This window comes from Pongo abelii, chromosome 20 (assembly GCF_028885655.2).
Source record: "Pongo abelii isolate AG06213 chromosome 20, NHGRI_mPonAbe1-v2.0_pri, whole genome shotgun sequence".
Lineage (NCBI taxonomy): Eukaryota > Metazoa > Chordata > Mammalia > Primates > Hominidae > Pongo > Pongo abelii.
This window is the reverse complement of record NC_072005.2, coordinates 15,170,018-15,189,962: the sequence shown is the minus strand read 5'-3', so window position 1 is coordinate 15,189,962 and position 19,945 is coordinate 15,170,018. Positions and strand designations below refer to the sequence as shown.

The window sequence follows — 19,945 nt, the reverse complement described above, 5'->3', positions numbered from 1 at the left end:
CAACAAGGAAGGTGGAATTCCAGAGGTGGGGGGAGGAGTAGGACGGACTCTTTGCTTTGGAACTTGGACTAAGGGCGTTGGCATCCGGACTCCTTGAGAAAGAGCCCATGTAGCATCCCTCTCGCCGTTGCTTCCAGCAACATGGCCATTCTTCCACCTTTAGGATGTCCTAAGAGCTTCCAGCTGTCCAGGTCACACTCTGTGGCATGTCGGTAAGCATGGAAGAAGGGCCATGCTTCTCACCTGGCATTCCTATCGCCGTTACCTTCCAGCACATGACCCTTCTTTCAGCTTCAGGATGTCCTAAGCGCTTTCCCGCTTGGAAGCTTGGGACTTGCTGTCCCCACTGGTAGAATACTCCGCTGGCCACTTTGCAGTTTTCAGGTTTTTGCTGGCTGGGTTCTTGGTGTTCTTGACTACCCAAAAGTAGCTCTTTCAGTCTTACGTTTTCTTTTCTTTTCTTTTCTCTCTCTCTCTTTCTTTCTTTCTTTTTTTTTTTTTTTTTTTGACAGAGTCTTGCACTGTCGCCTGGGCTGGAGTGCAGTGGTGCAATCTGGGCTCACTGCAATCTTCACCTCTTGGGTTCAAGAGATTCTCCTGCCTCAGTCTCCTGAGTAGCTGGGCTTACAGGCGCCCACCACCATGCCCAGCTAATTTTTTGTATTTTTTTTTTTAGTAGAGATGGGGTTTCGCCATGTTGGCCAGGCTGGTCTCGAACTCCTGACCTCGTGATTCTCCTGCCTCAGCCTCCCAAAATGCTGGCGTTACAGGCGTGAGCCACCACGCCTGGCCTAGTCTTACATTTTCTTTCGTGTCTTCATGGAACTCACCGCTATCTGAAATTATCTTATTCATTTATTGGTTTACTTTTTAACTTTTGGGCATCTCTCACTTGCCCTAGAAGAATTAAGAGCCTTTAAAAACATTTTATCTTTATGGATTTGCGGTACAAGTGCAGTTTTGCTACATGGATATATTTCGTAGTGGTGAAGACTAGGCTTTGAGTGCAACCATCACCCAAATATTTTACATTGTAGCCAATAGGTAGTACTGTATCCCTCACCCACTTCTCACCCTCCTACCTACGGGAGCCTCCAATGTCTGTTTTCCACTCTGTTTGTCCATGTGTACCCATGGTTTAGCTTCCACTTAGAAGTGAGAACATGAGTTTTTTTGACTTTCTATTTCTCAGTCATTTCACTTAGGATAATGGCCTCTAGTTCCCTCCATGTTGCTGCAGAAGACACGATTTCACTGTTTTTTATGGCTGAGTAAGTATTCCACGGCATATATATGTGATATATATCTGCTATATATATAGGCTATGTAGATAGGATATCTATGTGATATATATGTTATCTAGATAGCATATATATGATATTTATAGATATATAGATATCTATGTGATATATGCTATTTAGATAGCATATCTATGTGATAGATATGCTATATATAGGGCATATGTATTTGGTATAGATATGCTATATATATGCTGTCTAGATAGCATATCTATGTGATATATATGCTATCTAGATATGTGATAGATATGCTATTTTTAGGGCATTTGTATCTGATATATATATGCTATCTAGATAGCATATCTATGTGATCTCTCTAGATAGCATATATGTATATTTTATATATATATGTTTATATATTTGAGACAAGGTCTCACTCCAATTTCCCAGGCTGAAGTGCAGTGGCATGATCTCGGCCCACTGCAACCTCTGCCTCCCAGGCTCAGCTGATTCCATCACCTTGGCCTCCTGAATAGCTGAAATTACAGGTGCCTGCCACCACGCTAATTATTTTTGTTTTTTTTAGTAGAGATGGGGTTTTTGCCATGTTACCCAGGTTGGTTTCAAACTCCTGGACTCAAGCAATTCGACTCCCTCGACCTCCCAAAATGCTGAGATTACAGGGGTGAATCACTGCACCCAGCGTGTATACCATATTTTAACATCCAATCATCTGCTAATGGGCACATAAGTTGATTCCATAACTTTGCTACAGTGAATAGTGCTGCCATAAACATGTAAGTGTGGATGTCTTTTTAATATAATGATTTCTTTTCCTTTAGGTATGTACCCAGCAGTGGGATTGCTGGATCAAAGGGCAGTTCTATTTTTAGTTCTTTGAGAAATTGCCATCTGTTTCCCTAGAGGTTGTACTAATTTGCATCCCCACCAACAGTGTATAAGCTTTCCCTTTTCTCTGCATCCTTGCCAACCTCTTTTTTTTTTTTTTACTTTTAAAATAATAGATATTCTGTATATATATATATATATATATATATATATATATATTTTTTTTTTTTTTCTAAAGAGACTGAGCCCCACTTTGTGGCCCAGGCTGGAGTGCAGTGGGGGGATCATGGTTCACTGCAGCCTCCAACTCCTGATATCAAGCCATCCTTCTGCCTCAGTCTCCCAAGAAGCGGGGACTATAGGTGCACGCCACCACACTTGGCTAATTTTTAAATTTTTTGTAGAGACAGAGTCTTGCTAACGTTGCCCAGGCTGGTCTCAAACTCCTGGGCTCAAGCAATCCTTCCACCTCAGCCTCCCAAAATGGTGAGATTATAAGCCTGAGCCACTGCACCCAGACTCATTGTGTGTGTGTGGTTTGTTTGTTTGTTTTTTTTTTTGGGGGGCAGACTTTTGATCTTGTTGCCCAAGCTGGAGTGCAGTGGCGTGAACTCGACTCACTGCAGCCTCTGCTTCCTGGGTTCAAGCGATTCTTCTGCCTCAGCCTCCCGAGTAGCTGGGATTACAGGTGCGCATCACCACACCCGGCTAATTTTTGTATTTTTAGTAGAAATGGGGTTTCACCATGTTAGCCAGGCTGGTCTCACACTCCTGACCTCAGGTGATCCACCCATCTTGGCCCCCCAAAGTTCTGGAACTACAGGTGTGAGCCACCATGCCCGGCCTCTCATTGTGATTTTAATTGGCATTTCTCTGATGATTGACTCTAAGAGCCTCTAGAGCAGGAAGCATGCTAGTCTTGTATCCTCAGTGTCTGTATAGTTCATGGCACATAGTGGGTCCTTAATACACATAGGATAAAGAAACGGATGGAATCAATCGCATGCTATGATCATTTTACTTGTTTTTTTTGTGAGATGAAATTTTCATAAATACAATGAATGATTTTAAGGTGCACAATTCAGAGGCATTTAACACCTTCACAATGTGGTGCGACCACCACTTGTATCGAATTCTAAAATACTTCACCAATCCCCAAATAAAACCTCATCCCCAAGAGCACTCACTCTCATTCCCCTGTCCCCTCAGCTCCTGGTAACCACTCATCTGCTCCCTGTCTCTGTAGATTTGCCTGTTCTGGACATTTCATGTCAATGGAATCTCACACTATGTGGCCTTTTGTATCTGGCTTCTCTCACTCAGCATCATGTTTTCCAGATTTGTCCATGTTGTAGCACGGATCAGTGCTTCCGTCCTTTTCATGGCTGAATCATATTCCATTGCATTTATATACCATAACTTTGTTTATCCATCTGACCAATGATGGACATTTGTTTTTCACTTGTGAGCTTCATGAGGGCATTGATCTCGCCTCTCCTATTTACCACTGTATTCCACCACCAAGCACCCAGCACAGATAGTGGCTCATGGCAAGCACTCAATACGTATTTATTAGAGGAATACATAAGTGGAAGAATCAATATATATTTTATTTTTATTTTATTTTATTTTTTCAGACAGGATCACACTCTGTCACCCAGGCTGGAGTGCAGTAGCATGATCATGGCTCACTGCAGCCTCAACTTCCTGGACTCAAGGGATCCTCTCATTCTCAGCCTCCCAAGTATCTAGGACTACGGGCATGTGCCACCATGCATGGCTAATTTTTTAATTTTCTTTTCTTTTCTTTCTTTCTTTTTTTTTTTTTTTTTTGTAGAGACAGGGTCTTGCTATGTTTCTCTGGCTGGTCTTGGACTCCTGGCCTTAAGCTATTCTCCTGCCTCAGCCTCCCAAGTATCTAGGACTACGGGCATGTGCCACCATGCATGGCTTATTTTTTAATTTTCTTTTCTTTCTTTCTTTTTTTTTTTTTTTTTTTTTTTTTTTTGTAGAGACAGGGTCTTGCTATGTTTCTCTGGCTGGTCTTGGACTCCTGGCCTTAAGCTATTCTCCTGCCTCAGCCTACCAAGGTGCTGGGATTACAGACATGAGCCACCGTGCCTGTCCAAATATTTTCGTACTGAGTGAATGAGAGGTGCGACAGTCAAGAAAGAATGAATGACCCTGGGTTTGTAACCAAGGGATCATTCAGTAATGGGGGGTGGGGGGAATAAGATGGGCAACCAGTGACTCCCACGCCAGCCATCCTGGAGACCCGCCATTATGTTCTTTAGGGCCACTAGCAAGACATGGGGCCAGATAACCTTTGGCGATGGAGGCTTGGGAATATGGGGTTAGCACAGTCATTTGCTGCTAGGACCAGTGGTATCTGGTTCAACAAATTTTCATGAGCATCAGGAGAATATTATGGTCTGTATTCTGGATCCAGGTGAACTAGGATTCAAATTATGATTCTGCCACTTGCTGTCTACGTGATCTGGAGCAATTCACTTAACATCTCTGTGCCTGCGTTGCCCCATCTGTCAACTCAGATAATAGGATTGTGGCATGGAGACAATGAGTTAATATGAATGAAGTGCTTAGCACCGTGGCTGACACCTAGTAAGCATTATGTAAGTGTTTACTTTTGACTTTTATTAATGGAATGAACCCATGAATGAGCTATTTCAAAACCAGAAGAGGTCCAGAGAGGGTTTCACAAAGAACCTGGGAGACACCTCATGTGAGATGACCTTCTGCACACAGCCATCTACCTTTGCTTTGTTCATGAAGTACGTCCTCCTTCCCAACCAGGGGATCTCATTTGGGTAGGCTTGCTGCCTAGTGTATGAAGCACCTCTGTTGGGCAGAACTTGTACCAAGCTACCTGAGAGACGCTTAGGAAGCTTCCTCATGCCAGATCTACATGTGAGGATTTTGGCTTCCACATGGCTCTCTGGTGATATGCATTAGGGCTATGCAGGCTGTTACATTCTGGCTTTTTATTAGTTTAACACGCTGACACCAACACGCTGCTAGTATATGATACTATTATCTAAGCATTGAAATTGGTGCAGACCATTGCTTAATCGGACCAACTTCTCATTTCCATCTCCCAACCCGTTTCCATTCTCTATATCAACTTCCAGAAACTCACTGCTAGCTCCTGGCTTTGATGACCCATTTTGGACACTTCTCTAGCCTGATATGTATTTGAAGAACAGGTGAGTTATCTGCCTTTTTTTTTTTTTTTGAGAAGGAGTTTCGCTCTTGTTGCCCAGGCTGGAGTGCAGTGGCGCGATCTCGGTTCACTGCAACTTCTGCCTCCCGGGTTCAAGTGATTCTCCTGCCTCAGCCTTCTGAGTAGCTGGGATTACAGATGCCCACCACCACACCCAGCTAATTTTTTGTATTTTTAGTAGAGATGGGGTTTCACTATTGTTGGCCAGGCTATTCACGAACTCCTGACTGCCACCGTGCCCTGCTTTTTTTTTTTTTTTTTTTTGAGACATGGTCTTGCTTTGTCACCCAGGGTAGAGTACAGTGGCACCATCATGGCTCACTGCAACCTTGAACTCCTGGGCTTAAACAATCCTCCTGCCTCAGCCTCCTGGGTAGCTGGCCCTACAGGCATGTGCTACAATGCCTGGCTAATTTAAAAATGTTTTTGTAGAGACATGATCTTGCTATGTTGCCCAGGCTAGTCTCAAACTCCTGGGCTCAAACAATCCTCCCGCCTTGACCTCCCAAAGCTCCGGGGTTTCAGATGTGAGCAACTGTGCCTGGCCTGTCTAGAAGGAACCATTCATTGACAGGCTGGGATTAGCTCTCAGTTTCCAAGTGATTCACCTACATGGGTCTGAACAGAAACGATGATGTTCAAAAAATCCTACAGAAACATTATGTACATAATAAGCCCGAGGACTGGGAAAATTTTTCACTACTCTCCAAGCCGAAATACCTCTCTTAAACTAACAAATAAGCTATGAAAGCAAGGTATGCACCTTGTATAAAATGTATAAAATATGGGAAAACATAATGAAATGAATAAGAATCTTTTTTTTTTTTTTCTGGAGACAGTCTCACTCTGTCACCTAGGCTGAAATGAAGTGGCACAATCTCGGCTCACTAAAGCCTCCAACTCCTGGTCTCAAGAGACCTTTTGCCTCAGCCTCCTGAGTAGCTGGAACTACAGGTGCATGCCATCACATCTGACTTTTTTTTTTTTTTTTTGTAGAGGTGAGGTCTTGCTATGTTGCCCAGGCTGGGTCTTGAACTCCTGGCTTCAAGCCATCCTCCTACCTCACCCTCTCAAAGTGCTGGGATTATGGCCACAAGCCACCATGGCCAGCCTCATTTTTTATTTTACTATCCAGAGATACTTATTCTGAACTTGCTCTTGATTTCACTCTAACCATTTCCACATTCATTCCCCCACCATGCCTCTGTGTGTGTGTGTGTGTGTGTGTGTGTGTGTGTATGTGTGCATACATGTACACAATTATACATATTTCCCTCCTCCCAATATACTGAAGCCCAAATACTTCTAACTCAGGCCAATAGGGAGTTATATTTCTTTGTGAAATTAGCTCTCTGATTTTTATTTATTTTATTTATGCATTATTATTAATTTTTTTAGAGACAGAGTCTTGCTCTGTTGCTCAGGCTGGAGTGCAGTGGTGTGATCTTGGCTCACTGCAACCTCCTCCTCCTAGGTTCAAGCAATTCTCCTGCCTCAGCCTCCTGAGTAGCTGGGACTACAGGGGCCCACGACCACGCCCAGCTAATTTTTTGTATTTTAGTAGAGACGGGGTTTCTCCATGTTGCCCAGGTTGGTCTCGAGCTCCTGAGCTCAGGCAGTCCACCCGGCTTGGCCTCCCAAAGTGCTAGGATTACAGGCATGAACCACCACACCTGGCAGCTCTCTTGATTTTTGTAATAAAGAACACTTTATAGAAATTCCTTTTTGCAACCATCCTTGCTGGGACCACCTGTTCTATATACTGATCATGCAATGTAGGGAGCAGAATTCTGCTTTTGGGCGAAATCCAGTGAAATTGCAGAATGGATGAAGAAGGAGCACCTTCTAAAACTTCTAGCCTTTTTTCTTTTCTTTTTTTTTTTGGCATTACATGGAGATGCCCTTCGCTGTGAAATCTTGGCAGGTAATTATCAGAGACCCCTTTTTAGGTTCCCCGATGTCTTCCCTTCTGGGACACCAGGTTCTACTTTTAGTAGGTGCCCCTCTTTCTCTTGGAGATAATCACATCAATTGGTCTCTCATTCCAGGGGGATATGACCTAGAATCTGTTTTGTCTTTGAGAAATGAGGTCGCTTTTCTGGTGGAGGTGTCAGGAGATGGTGGGAAGCCCCAGGCTGGGAGAGGAGGTGCTTCCTGGTTCTTCCCTGTCATCTCCTGCAAAGGCAGTGACCTTGCTGGTCAGTGAGTGACAAGGACCTGTGTCTATGGCTGTACCCCCGGTCAGTCCCTCAAAATGACTCAGGCAGGCCAGGCACGGTGGCTTATGTCTGTAATCCCAGCACTTTGGGAGGCCGAGGTAGGCAGATCAGTTGAGGCCAGGAGTTCGAGACCAGCCTGGCCAACATGGTGAAACCCCGTCTCTACAAAAATGCAAAAATTAGCTGGGCGTGGTGGCACATGCCTGTAATCCCAGCTACTCAAGAGGCTGAGTCATGAGAATCGCTTGAACCCGGGGGGCGGAGGTTGCAGTGAGCTGAGATTGTGCCACTGCGCTCTAGCCTGGGTGAGACAGAGACTCTATTACACAAAACAAAATAACAACAACAACAACAACAAAACCCCACAAAAACCAAAAAGACAAAAACAAAAAACACAAACCGAAAACAAACAAACAAACAAAAATAATGGCTCAGGCATCCATCATCAATGTCTTCCTGCAATGGACAAATTCCAGTTTCTTTTCCATCCTCCTCAACTTGACCTCCTGGTAGCTTTGAAATTGTCAGCCCTCTGTGACTTGAATCCCCTCTCCTGTGCTCTTTCACATGTTTTCTTTTTCACCTCTACTCTGTGTTCTTTACTAGTTGGTTGTCCGCCATCCACCCCTCAAATATGGTGGGTTTCTTTTTCAGCTGGGTTAGGCATCTTCAGATGGCCCTGAGTGGTCCTCACCTCCTGATCCTCATGCCCTGTGTAATCCCTTGAGTGTGGGCTGGACCTGATGACTCACTTGTAACCAAAAGGCTATGGCAAACACGATAGATGCTGCTTCTGAGATTAGGTTACAAAGCGATCATGGCTTCTGTTCTGCTCTCTCTTGCTTACTCTTTCACTTGCTCACTCGAAAGAAATCCAAGCCAGGCATGGTGGCTCATGCCTATAATTCCAGCACTTTGGGAGGCTGAGGTAGGAGGATTGCTTGAAGCCAGGAGTTTGAGGCTAGCCTGGGCAACATAGCAAGACCCTGTTTCTTAAAAACAAAACAAAACAAAACAAAACAAAAAACCCAAACCAAACCAAACCAAACCAAACAAAAAACAGCTGGATGTGGTGGTGCATATCTGGAATCTGAGCTACTCAAGAGGCTGGGGTGGGAGGATCGCTTGAGCCCCGGAGATGGAGGCTGCAGTGAGCTATGATCGCACCACTGCACTCTAGCCTGGGTAACACAGCAAGATCCTGTCTCAAAACAAAATAAAACAATAATAAAATAAAAGAAGAGAAATAGCATGTGCATCAGGTTTTCATTCTCCATTCACTTCTCATTCCTCACTTTTTCCTTGGAAAATCTTTTTCACATTAGTGAATTTGGGTATTAATAGTTAGGTTAGGGCCAGGTGTGGTGGCTCACAACTGTAATCCCAGCACTTTGGGAGACTGAGGCAGGTGAATTGCTTAAGCCCAGGGGTTTGAGACCAATCTGGGCAACATGGTAAACCCTGGCTCTACAAAAAATGGAAAAATTAGCAGGGCGTTATGGTGTGTGCCTGTGGTTCCAGCTACTCTGGAGGCTGAAGAAGGAGAATCACCTGAGCCAAGGGAGGTCGAGGCTGCAATGAGCCCTGATTGTGCCACTGCACTCTAGCCTGAGTGACAGAGTGAGACCCTGTCTCAAGAAAATAAAAAGGTTAGGAAGACTGTGGCTTTACAACCAATAGGTAGGTTCAATGAAGTGAACCTCAAGTTTAGAATAGCATCCAAGTTCCTTACCAGAATCTACAGAATCCCAATTTCTTACCATCTGGCCCCATCCCACCTTTCCTTCCATCTCCCACCTCTCTGTCCAAAGATCATAAAGGATCAGTCATGATGTGCTCACCATCCGTGTTTATTCTCATAGTCTTTGCATTTGTTTTTCCCCTCTCTGAAATGTTCTTTCTCCTCTGAAATGTTCTTATTCTGCATTTTTATATGGCTTTCTCCCTTTCTTGCTTGGGGTCTCTGCTCAAATATTATCTCTTAAAGAACTCTTCTCTGACCACTCGGTTTGAGATCTCACACCACCGGGCTATACCCCATCCCTCCTCCCCTCGTAGCTCTTGTCAGATTGTGATTCTTTTCCTTCCATCTCTAGAATGTCAGCTCCTTGGTGGACATCTCATTTGTCTTAGTTATTACTGAATCTACAGTTCCAAGCCCAGATCCTGGAACAAAGTAGACCCTTAATATTTGTTCGTTGAATGACATAATGATGGCTGCTCTGTCATGCTAAAACATACTCCATGTGTGTGGACCAACCAAGGACTTTCTTCTGCTTCTGCTATGAACATTCTTGTTCTAGCTGTTCAGCCTTCAAACATCTTTTCTGTTTGTGGGATAACCCAAATTAGGTGGGAAGAAGAACTGTTGAAAGGCCTTATCTACTGTTATGGGTTGAATTGTGCCTCTCAGAAAAAGATATGTTTGAGTCCTCTCCCGTGGTACATGTGAATGTGATGTTATTTGGAATTAGGGTCATTGCAGATGTAATTAAGGTAAGGTGGTACTGGAGTAGGGTGGATCCTACTGCTGTCCTTATGACAAGTTGGCCATGTGTATAAGAGAACAGAGATGCATGGGGAGAATGCCGTGTGAAAACATGATGATCAACAAAGGAAATGGCATCAATATGTCAAGGAGATATCTGCATTCCTCATGTTTATTGCAGCACTGTTCACAGTAGCCAAGATATGGAATGAACCTGAGTCCATCAGGTTGGATAAAGAAAATGTGGCACATATACACAACAGAATACTATTTAGCCATTAGAAAGAAGGAAATCCTGTCATTTGCAACAACCTGGATGAAGCTGGAGGACATTAGGCTAAATGAAATAACCCAGGCACAAAGACAAATACTGCATCTTCTCACTTATATGTGGAAGGTAAAAAAGACAAACTCATAGAAACAGAATAAAATGGTGGTTGCCAGAGGCTAGGATTGGGGGCAACTGGGGAGATGTTGGTCAGAAGACACAAAATTTTAGTTAGAAGGAAAGAATAAGTTCAACAGATCTATTATACATCGTGGCAACTATAGTTAATAACAGTATATTGCATAGAGATTTTCTTCAACTTATGATAAGGTTACATCCTGATAAGCCCATCATAAGTTGAAAATATCATAAGTCAAAATGCATTTAATACATATAACCTACTGAACACCATAGCTTAGCCTCATCTACCTTAAACATGCGCAGAACACTTACATTAGCCTAGAGTTGGGCAAAATCATCTAACACAAAGCCTATTTTTCATTGTTCAATTCCCACATGGACACAGGAAGGGGAGCATCACACGCCAGGGCCTGTTGTGGGGTGGGGGGAGGGGGGAGGGATAGCATTAGGAGATATGCTTAATGTTAAATGACGAGTTAATGGATGCAGCACACCAACATGGCACATGTATATATATGTAACAAACCTGCACGTTGTGCACATGTACCCTGAAACAAAGTATAATAATAAAAAACAAAAAAAACCCTATTTTATAATAAAATGTTGACTGTCTCATGTAATTTATTGACTATTGTATTGAAGGTGAAAACAAGAATGATTGTGTGGCTACTCAAAGGATGGTTTCTACTTTGCACCACTGTAGAGTCGAAAAATCACAAGTTGACCCATTGTAAGTTGGAGACTGTCTGTACTTGAAAATTGCTGAAAGAGATTTGCAGTGTTCTCACCACAAAAAAAAAGATAAGTGTGTGAGATAATGCATGTAAACCAAGAAGTACCTCAGATGAGTCTCAATCAGTCTAGAAGTTTATTTTGCCAAGGTTATTGACATTCCTGTGACAAAGGAGAGGTCCTGATGACATGTGCCCAAGGTCTTTAGGCTACAGCTTGGTTTTATTCATTTTAGGCAGACAAGAGACATCAATCAATACATGTTAAGTGTACATTGGTTCGACTCAGAAAGATGGGACAACTTGAGGTGGGTAGGAGTTGGGGGGGCTTCCAGGTCATAGGTGGATTCAAAGATTTTCCAATTGGCAATTGGTTGAAAGAGTTTATATAAAGACCTGGAATCCGTAGAAGAGAGTATCTGGGTTAAAATAAGGGGTTGTGGAAACCAAGGTTCTTATTTTGCAGATGAAGCCACCAGGTAGCAGGCTTCAGAGAGAGTAGATTATAAATGTTTCTTATCAGACTTAAAAAGGTTCCAGACCCAGTTAATTCTCTCTTGGATGAGGGAGAAGACCTGGAAAGGAGAAGGGATGCTCTAGAGAGTGTAGATTTTCCCCACAAGAGACAGCTTTGCAGGGCCATTTCAAAATATGTCAAAGAAATATATTTTAGAGTAAAATACCTCAATTTCTTTCAGGACCTGCTATCTGTCATGTGATGCTATACTAAAGTAATTTGGAATTTGGTGTCTTATTTGCTACAAAAAGTCTTAAGATCTCTGGTTTTTTTTGTTGTTTATTTTTTTGTTTTGTTTGTTTTTTGAGACAGAGTCTCACTCTGTTGCCCAGGCTGGAGTACAGTGGCACGATCTTGGCTCACTGCAATCTCTGCCTGCTGGGTTCAAGTGATTCTCCTGCCTCAGCCACCTGAATAGCTGGGATTACAGGCATGTGCTACAATGACTGGCTAATTTTTGTATTTTTAGTAGAGACAGGGTTTCACCATGTTGGCCAGGCTGGTCTTGAACTCCTGACCTCAAGTGATCTGCCCACCTTGGCCTCCCAAAGTGCTGGGATTACAGGTGTGAGCCACCACACCTGGCTAAGATCTCTGTTTTAATGTTAATGCTGGCCAGCTATATCTGAATTCCAAAGGGAGGAGAGCATAATGAGGCATGTCTGATTCCGTCTTCCCATCATGGCCTGAACTAGTTTTTCAGGTTAACTTTGGAATGCCCTTGGCCAAGAGGGGTCCATTCAGATGGTTGGTAGGGCATAGAATTTTATTTTTAGTTTACATGCATATGTTAATAGCTTGATTTACTCACTCCATAATGCATACACATACACACAAACACACACACACACACACACATCATATTTTACATCATAAATACATGCAATTTTTACTTGTCAATTAAAAAAAAAGACATGAAGATTGGAGTAGAGGATATACAAGCCAAGAAATGCCCAGGATTCTTGGCAATGATGAGAAACTAGAATGAGGCAAGGAAAGATTCTCCTCCAGAGCTTTGGAAGGAGCACAGCCCTACCAGCACCTTGATTTCAGACTTCTGCCTTCCAAGACTGTGTGAGAATAAATTCCTGCGGCTTTCAACCAGACAATTTACTGTGATTTGTTATGGCAGCCCTAGAAAACTAATATAATGGCTTCTGCTCCTTTAGCTGAGGGTCCCCTGCCTATTCCTGGCCTGTCTCTATGTGGCATTGCCTATCACAGGTAGGTGCACCGGGGAAGCATCTCAAATAGCAGAGCAAGAGAGAAGCAGCCACTTGCTCTCTTGGCTGTCTGAAGCTCATCTTCTAATATCCTGGTTTCCCACCTTAATCTGCCCCAATGCTGCCATTTTCTGGGGATTCTTTTAAGCTATGAACCCCAAATATCTGAGACAAGTCTCAGTCAATTTAGGAAGTTTATTTTGCCAAAGTTAAAAATGAGTGCCTGTGACGCATCCTCAGGAGGTCTTGATGACATGCGCTCAAGGTGGTCTGGGCACAGCTTGGTTTTATACATTTTAGAGAGACATGAGACATCAGTAAATATATGTAAGAAGTACATTGGTTCCATCCAGAAAGGTGGAACAACTCAAAGCAGGGAGGAGGCTTCCAGGTCATAGGTAGGTAAGAGACAAATGGTTGCATTCTTTTGAGTTTCTGATTCGCCTTTCCAAAGAAGGCAAGCATGTACGCATTTATCTCAGTGAGCAGAGGGATGACTGAGTTCTGTCTGTCCTTTGCCTGCAAGGAAATTCCTTGTGAGGGAGATATGTAGCTCTTTTATCTTAGCAGCTATCTTTTTAAGGAATAGAATCGGAGGCATGTTTGCCCTAAGTAGTTCCCAGCTTGACTTTTCCCTTTGGCTTAGTGATTTCTGGGTCCCAAGATTTATTTTCCTTTCACACCCCACCAGATTCTCTGAGGTAGGGAGCCTATTGATATCCACAAAAATCCACCTCCTGGGGTGCAGAGCAAGTTGGAGGGGTGCATCCTCTCTACCTCCTGGAGAAGGATGGAGAGTAGACTTGAGAGCCCACTAGAAAATCTTTCTTTTCTAATGGCTTGATTGATTGATTGATCAAGTGACTTGACAAATATTTATTGAGCATCTACTCTGTGTCAGGAACCAGGCTAAGAGCCAGGAGAGGGGAGCAGTAAGATGAAGTTTCTCTTCTCTCCTGGAGCTTGTCATTCAGTGGGAAGAATGAAAACTAAAATAAACCATCAAGATCATGTCAGATATAAGTAACGGCTTAAGGTACAATGAGAGGAAGAAGAAGAAGAACAGGAAGAAGAAAAAGAAGAAGATGAAGAAGAAGAGGAAGAAGAAGAAGAAGAAGGAGGAGGAGGAGGAGGACGAGGAGGAGGAGGAGGACGAGGAGGACGAGGAGGACGAGGAGGAGGAGGAGGAGGAAAGAAAGAAAGAAGGGGAAGGAGAAGGAGGAGAAGGAGGAGGAGGAGAACAAACTGACCAATTGGCAGGATTCTAATACATCTATTTCTAAGTGTACAGTTTGGTGGCATTAAGTACGATCACATTGTTGTGCAACCATCACCTTCATCCGTCTTCCCCAGCTGAAACTCAGTACCCATCAAACAATAACTCCCCACTCTCCTTGCAACTCTGCAGTCCCTGGTAACCAATTTTCTACTTTTTGTCTTTGCTTTGGCTATTCTATGTATCTCATATAAGTTGAATCGTACAATGCTTGTCCTTTTGCATTTAGCTTCTTTCACTTAGCCCACTGTCCTCAAGGTTTATTCATGTAGCAGGTAGGCATGATTCTAATTTTGAACTAAGACAAATATGTCCACCTGGAAAGCAGTTCACCAACAATTTAGTGTTGATTATAAATAGGATTTAGGTTGAATTTTTTTCTGCCATGTTTCCTTCTATTCTTTCTGCATTTTTCAGATTTTCTGCAATGAACATGAATTACCTTGATAGTAAAAAAAAAAATCTTTAAGATCTTTAAAATGGACACCCCCTTTTCCTTCTCTCTCTTCTTCATCAATGATATAGCTGTCTAATGTTCCTTTCTGGGGTACCCTAGCTCCTGGATCTACCACTGATCTACCATCTCTCTTCTTCTGTGAGGTCAACTGAGGATGCTTCTACTACTATACTTTACTTTTTTAATGTCAAATTGTATTTTTGTTCACACTTAAGCAACTATTGATGCCAACATTGGGGATCTGGACTTTTAATATATGTTTTAATTACAAATTTAAAAATTGACAGAAATTGTATTTGTGTATCATGTATAGCATAGTGTTTTATAGTATGTATATATTGTGGAATGACTTAATCTAGTGAATTAACATATGCATTCCCTCATATAGTTATCGTTTTTGTGGTGAAGCATTTGCATCTGCTCGCTTAGCATTTTTCGAGAATAAGGTAACCATGCTGTATAATAGGTCTCTTGAACTTTTTTCTCCTATCTAACTGAAACTTGGCATCCTTTGACCAACATCTCCCCAACCACCTGAGCCTATGGTAACCACTGTTCTACTTTCTTTTCTTTTCTTTTCCTTTCCTTTCTTTTTTTAATTTTTATTTATTTTATTTCATTTTATTTTATTTATTTATTTTTTTGAGATGGAGTTTCATTCTTATTGCCCAGGCTGGGGTGCAGTGGTGTGATCTTGGCTCACTGCAACCTCCACCTCTAGGGTTCAAGCAATTCTCCTGCCTCAGCCTCCCAAGTAGCTGGAATTACAGGCATGCACCACCATGCCTGGCTAATTTTTGTATTATTAGTAGAGACGGGGTTTCACCATGTTGGCCAGGCTGGTCTCGAACTCCTGACTTCAGGTGATTCACCCGCCTTGACCTCCCAAAGTGCTGGGATTACAGGTGTGAGCCACCACACTCGGCCACTTTACTCTCTTTTTCTATGAGTTCAACATTTTAGGATTCCACATATGAGTGAGATCATGCAGTGTTTGTCTTTCTGTATCTGGCTTATTTCCTATAATATCATGTTCTCCGAGTTCATCCATGTGGTTGCAAATGGCAGGATTTCCTTATTTGTTTTATGGCTGAATACTATCCCATTGTGATTATACTCTACTACCTGCCTGCTTATTTTTCTTCTTCCTCTTCTAAATACCTATCAGAGGGAAGTTGGAACAGAAAGAAACTCAGGATGGCGCACTCAAACTTTTTAAGCAATAGAATGGCAGGGGGGTTTGCCCTAAGCAGCTCCCAGCTTGACTTTTCCCTTTGGCTTAGTGATTTTGGGGTCCCCAAATTTATTTTCCTTTCTTTATTATTATTATTATTATTATTATTATTATACTTTAGGTTTTATGGTACATGTGCACAATGTGCAGGTAAGTTACATATGTATACATGTGCCATGCTGGTGTGCTGCACCCACTAACTCGTCATCTAGCATTAGGTATATCTCCCAATGCTATCCATTCCCCCTCCCCCCACCCCACAACAGTCCCCGAAGTGTGATGTTCCCCTTCCTGTGTCCATGTGTTCTCATTGTTCAATTCCCACCTATGAGTGAGAATATGCGGTGTTTGGTTTTTTGTTCTTGCGATAGTTTACTGAGAATGATGATTTCCAATTTCATCCATGTCCCTACAAAGGACATGAACTCATCATTTTTTATGGCTGCATAGTATTCCATGGTGTATATGTGCCACCATCACTGGCCATCAGAGAAATGCAAATCAAAACCACAATGAGATACCATCTCACACCAGTTAGAATGGCAATCATTAAAAAGTCAGGAAACAACAGGTGCTGGAGAGGATGTGGAGAAATAGGAACACTTTTACACTGTTGGTGGGACTGTAAACTAGTTCAACCCTTGTGGAAGTCAGTGTGGCGATTCCTCAGGGATCTAGAATTTATTTTCCTTTCACAAAGCCAACCCCACCAGATTCTCCAAGGCAGGCAGCCCATTGATAGCCACAAAAATCCACCTTCTGGGGCACAGAGCACGTCGGAGTGTTGCATTCTCTCTAATCCCTGGAGAAAGATGGAGGGTAGACTGGGCAGTTTGAGGGGAGTTGGGTCAAGGTGTGGTAGGGGTAAAGAAACCACACAGGATTGCAGAATCCATGCAGTTACCTGGAGCAGTCAGCATCTGGGAGTTATTACCACTCCTGGGCAGATGCAGAGAGGGGAGGGAGCTGTTACTACTGGAACCTAGAGAGGGCTGCCAGCCAGGACCTTGTGCTCTGCAGTCTAGGGCCAATCTGCAGGGGGATGCTGCGAGGCACCCCAGGAAATAAATACTCTGGCCTCACCCTCTTTCATCCCTCTTGCCTCCTGTAAGGGCTTCCCGTTGCTTGAAGCCAACCAGAAGACAGAGGACAAGGCTTCTTGTTGGTTTGGTCCATGAACCTGGACACAGAACAAGGGGAGGACAGATGGAGAACATCCCTGGAGGCCATCTTGAAGGTCTCCAGCATCATTTCGTGTGGCGCCCTAAGGAGTTAAAAGAAAAATTAAAGAATGGGCTTATCTGGGGTTGAGAGAAGCAAATGTTCTGAGAAATGGGGTCAACTGCAAAAGGCCCGCTAGCACCTAGTGCTCAGCTCACAGCCTACCTGCACCCAAGCATTCTGTTACAAGTGCTCAGCTCACAGCCCACCTGCACCCAAGCATCCTGTCTGCGAGCACTCAGCTCACAGCCCATCTGCACACAAGCATCTTGTTTGCAAGCATTCAGCTCACTGCCCACCTGCACCCAGCCATCCTGTCTGCAAGCTCAAGCAGCACCACCTTATAAAACTTTCCCTCCAGCCCCTGCCTCTTTGCAGACAGGAGACAACCTTCCTTCTGCTGTCTTACCCATTGCATCCTTGCAATGCATGTCCCCCTTTCTTTAATAAATCTGCCTTTTAAAACTCACTCTTGTCTTGGTAAATTCCTTTACCTCTTGCATGCAGGCCTCAAACAGTTGTTGACCATGACATCTCTCACTAAGACAGAGTTGCCAGGGTGGCACCAGGCCTCCCCTCCCAGTACAATGCCGGGCAGAAAGCACATGTTAATAAATGTTGATGAAATAGCCAGGAATGAGAAGGAGATTGATTTTTTAAAATTATAAAATACACATAACATAAAATTGACCATTGGAAAGTTGATGGTTCAGTGACTTTAGTACATTTGCAGTGTTGTGCTACCATCAGCATTATCAAGTTTGACTACAGTTTTCACCCCCCGCAGAAGGAAACCCTCCACCCATCAGCAGTCACTCACCATTGCCCCCCGACTCCAGCCCTGGGCAACCACTAATTGGATGTCTATCTTTATGGATTTACCTGTGCTGGGTATTTTATATAAATATAAGTGCAGACTGAATTTGGGAGGGGGTATCCTGAATCCCTCAGTTCTGACTTTCCCCTTTTTACCTCCCCTGAAATTCTACTTTTAGACAATTTGCTTGCATATCAGGCCAGTCTGGTAATGAAAGACAGGCGATCAGGACGGGGAGACCTGGTCCTCCTCCCACCTCCTCTGCTCCCTCTGGGGCCCTGGGAACAGTGGGGAAGCTGTTAGCTGATAATGAGACCCCCTCTCCCTTAATGACTCTGGGGGCTGCGGGGATGCCTCAGGCTAGCTCTGCCCTAATTAATTAATAGGGAGTGTTTCCCACAGAGGAATTAGCCTCAATTCCTCAGTCTCAGACTCTTCTTGGCTCAGCTCGTGTTCAAGCTGCACCTTGCAGCTGGGGCAGTCGTCTGGGGCAGCCTGGGGTGCTCCGTCTGCACTGCCCTGCCCTCCTAATGCTAGGGCCAGAGTTGGAGCCTCTGGTCAGAGTGGACCTGGGGTGGCTGGAGGTTTGAGTCAGACAGATGAGGGCTCCAATCTAACCCCGCTCATTTTTTTTTTTTTTTTTTTTTTTGAGACAGAGTCTTGCTCTGTAGCCCAAGATGGAGTGCAGTGGCACGATCTTGGCTCACTGCAAACTCCACCTCCTGAGTTCAAGTGATTCTCCTGCCTCAGCCTCCTGAGTAGCTGGGATTACAGGTGCGCACCAACTGTCTGCCCGCCTCGGCCTCCCAAAGTGCGGGGATTACAGGCATGAGCCACTACACCCGGCCCTGACCCCGCTCTTTATTAATTCTGAGGCCACCCAGAATTAATAAAGCTTCCCCACCGTTCCCAGGGCCCCAGAGGGAGCAGAGGAGGTGGGAGGAGGACCAGGTCTCCCCGTCCTGATCCCCTGTCTTTCATTACCAGACTGGCCTGATATGCTTAACCTCTTTGAGACCCTTCTTATCTGTAAAAGGGAGCTGGCAGCCTTTACTGTTGAGAGAGCAAGAGACCCACAAGGCCACAGTGAGGTTGAGATACCAGTCCCACATACAAAATATAAGGTAGCACCAAAAAACTCGGTGACTAAGCTAAATAATATTCCAATGTCAATAACTAAAAAAAAAAAAAACAACTCATGAAATTAATGCAAACAATCTATGGTTAAATCAAATAGCAGAATGTTCAAGATAGAATCAGTAAGAGTGTTGAACTGAGCCACACAGGAGCCTGAAAAGCAGAAGGCACTGGGCTTGGTGGCTCACGCCTGTAATCCCAGCACTTTGGGAGGCTGAGGCAGGTGGATCACCTGAGGTCAGGAGTTCGAGACCAGCCTGGCCAACATGGTGAAACCCCGTCTCTACTAAAAATACAAAAATTAGCTGGACGTGGTGGAAGGCACCTGTAATCCCAGCTACTCAGGAGGCTGAGGCAGGAGTATCGCTAGAACCCGGGAGGCGGAGGTTGCAGTGAGCCAAGATCACGCCACTGCGCGACAGAGCAAGACTCCCTCTAGAAAAAAAAAAAAAAGAAAAAAGCAGAAGGAAAAGTAGGAACTTTGGTCCTGTCTTTATTTAACATGTTGATCTATTTGTTCATTGTGGATTTTTTTGCATTCATTTTGTTTTCTAAAAAGATTTCATTGAAATATTGTTTCTCTTTAATACTGAGGTTTTTTTGGTACTCCTTTACTTTTGTTTTATTGAAGTGAAATTTGTGTAATGTAAAATTAAGTGGTTTTTTTTTTTTTTTTTTTTTTTTTGACACAGTCTCCCTCTGTCACCCAGGCTGGAGTGCAGTGGCGATATCTCGGCTCACTGCAACAACCTCCTCCCGGGTTCAAGCAATTCTCTTCCTCAGCCTCCTGAGTAGCTGGGATTACAGGTGCGCATCACCACACCCAGCTAATTTTTGTATTTTTGGTAGAGATGGGGTTTCAGCATGCTGGCCAGGCTGGTCTCGAAC

General features: G+C 43.7%; 1 long non-coding RNA gene across 1 annotated transcript; it reads left to right on the top strand.

Moving 5' to 3' along the window:
• Window positions 1-44: 44 nt before the first annotated feature.
• Window positions 45-17,572, top strand: LOC129051740 (uncharacterized). Its single transcript, XR_008516181.2, has 3 exons — window positions 45-212; window positions 1,193-1,271; window positions 16,995-17,572. It is a non-coding gene; the product is annotated as an uncharacterized LOC129051740 (long non-coding RNA).
• Window positions 17,573-19,945: the final 2,373 nt, after the last annotated feature.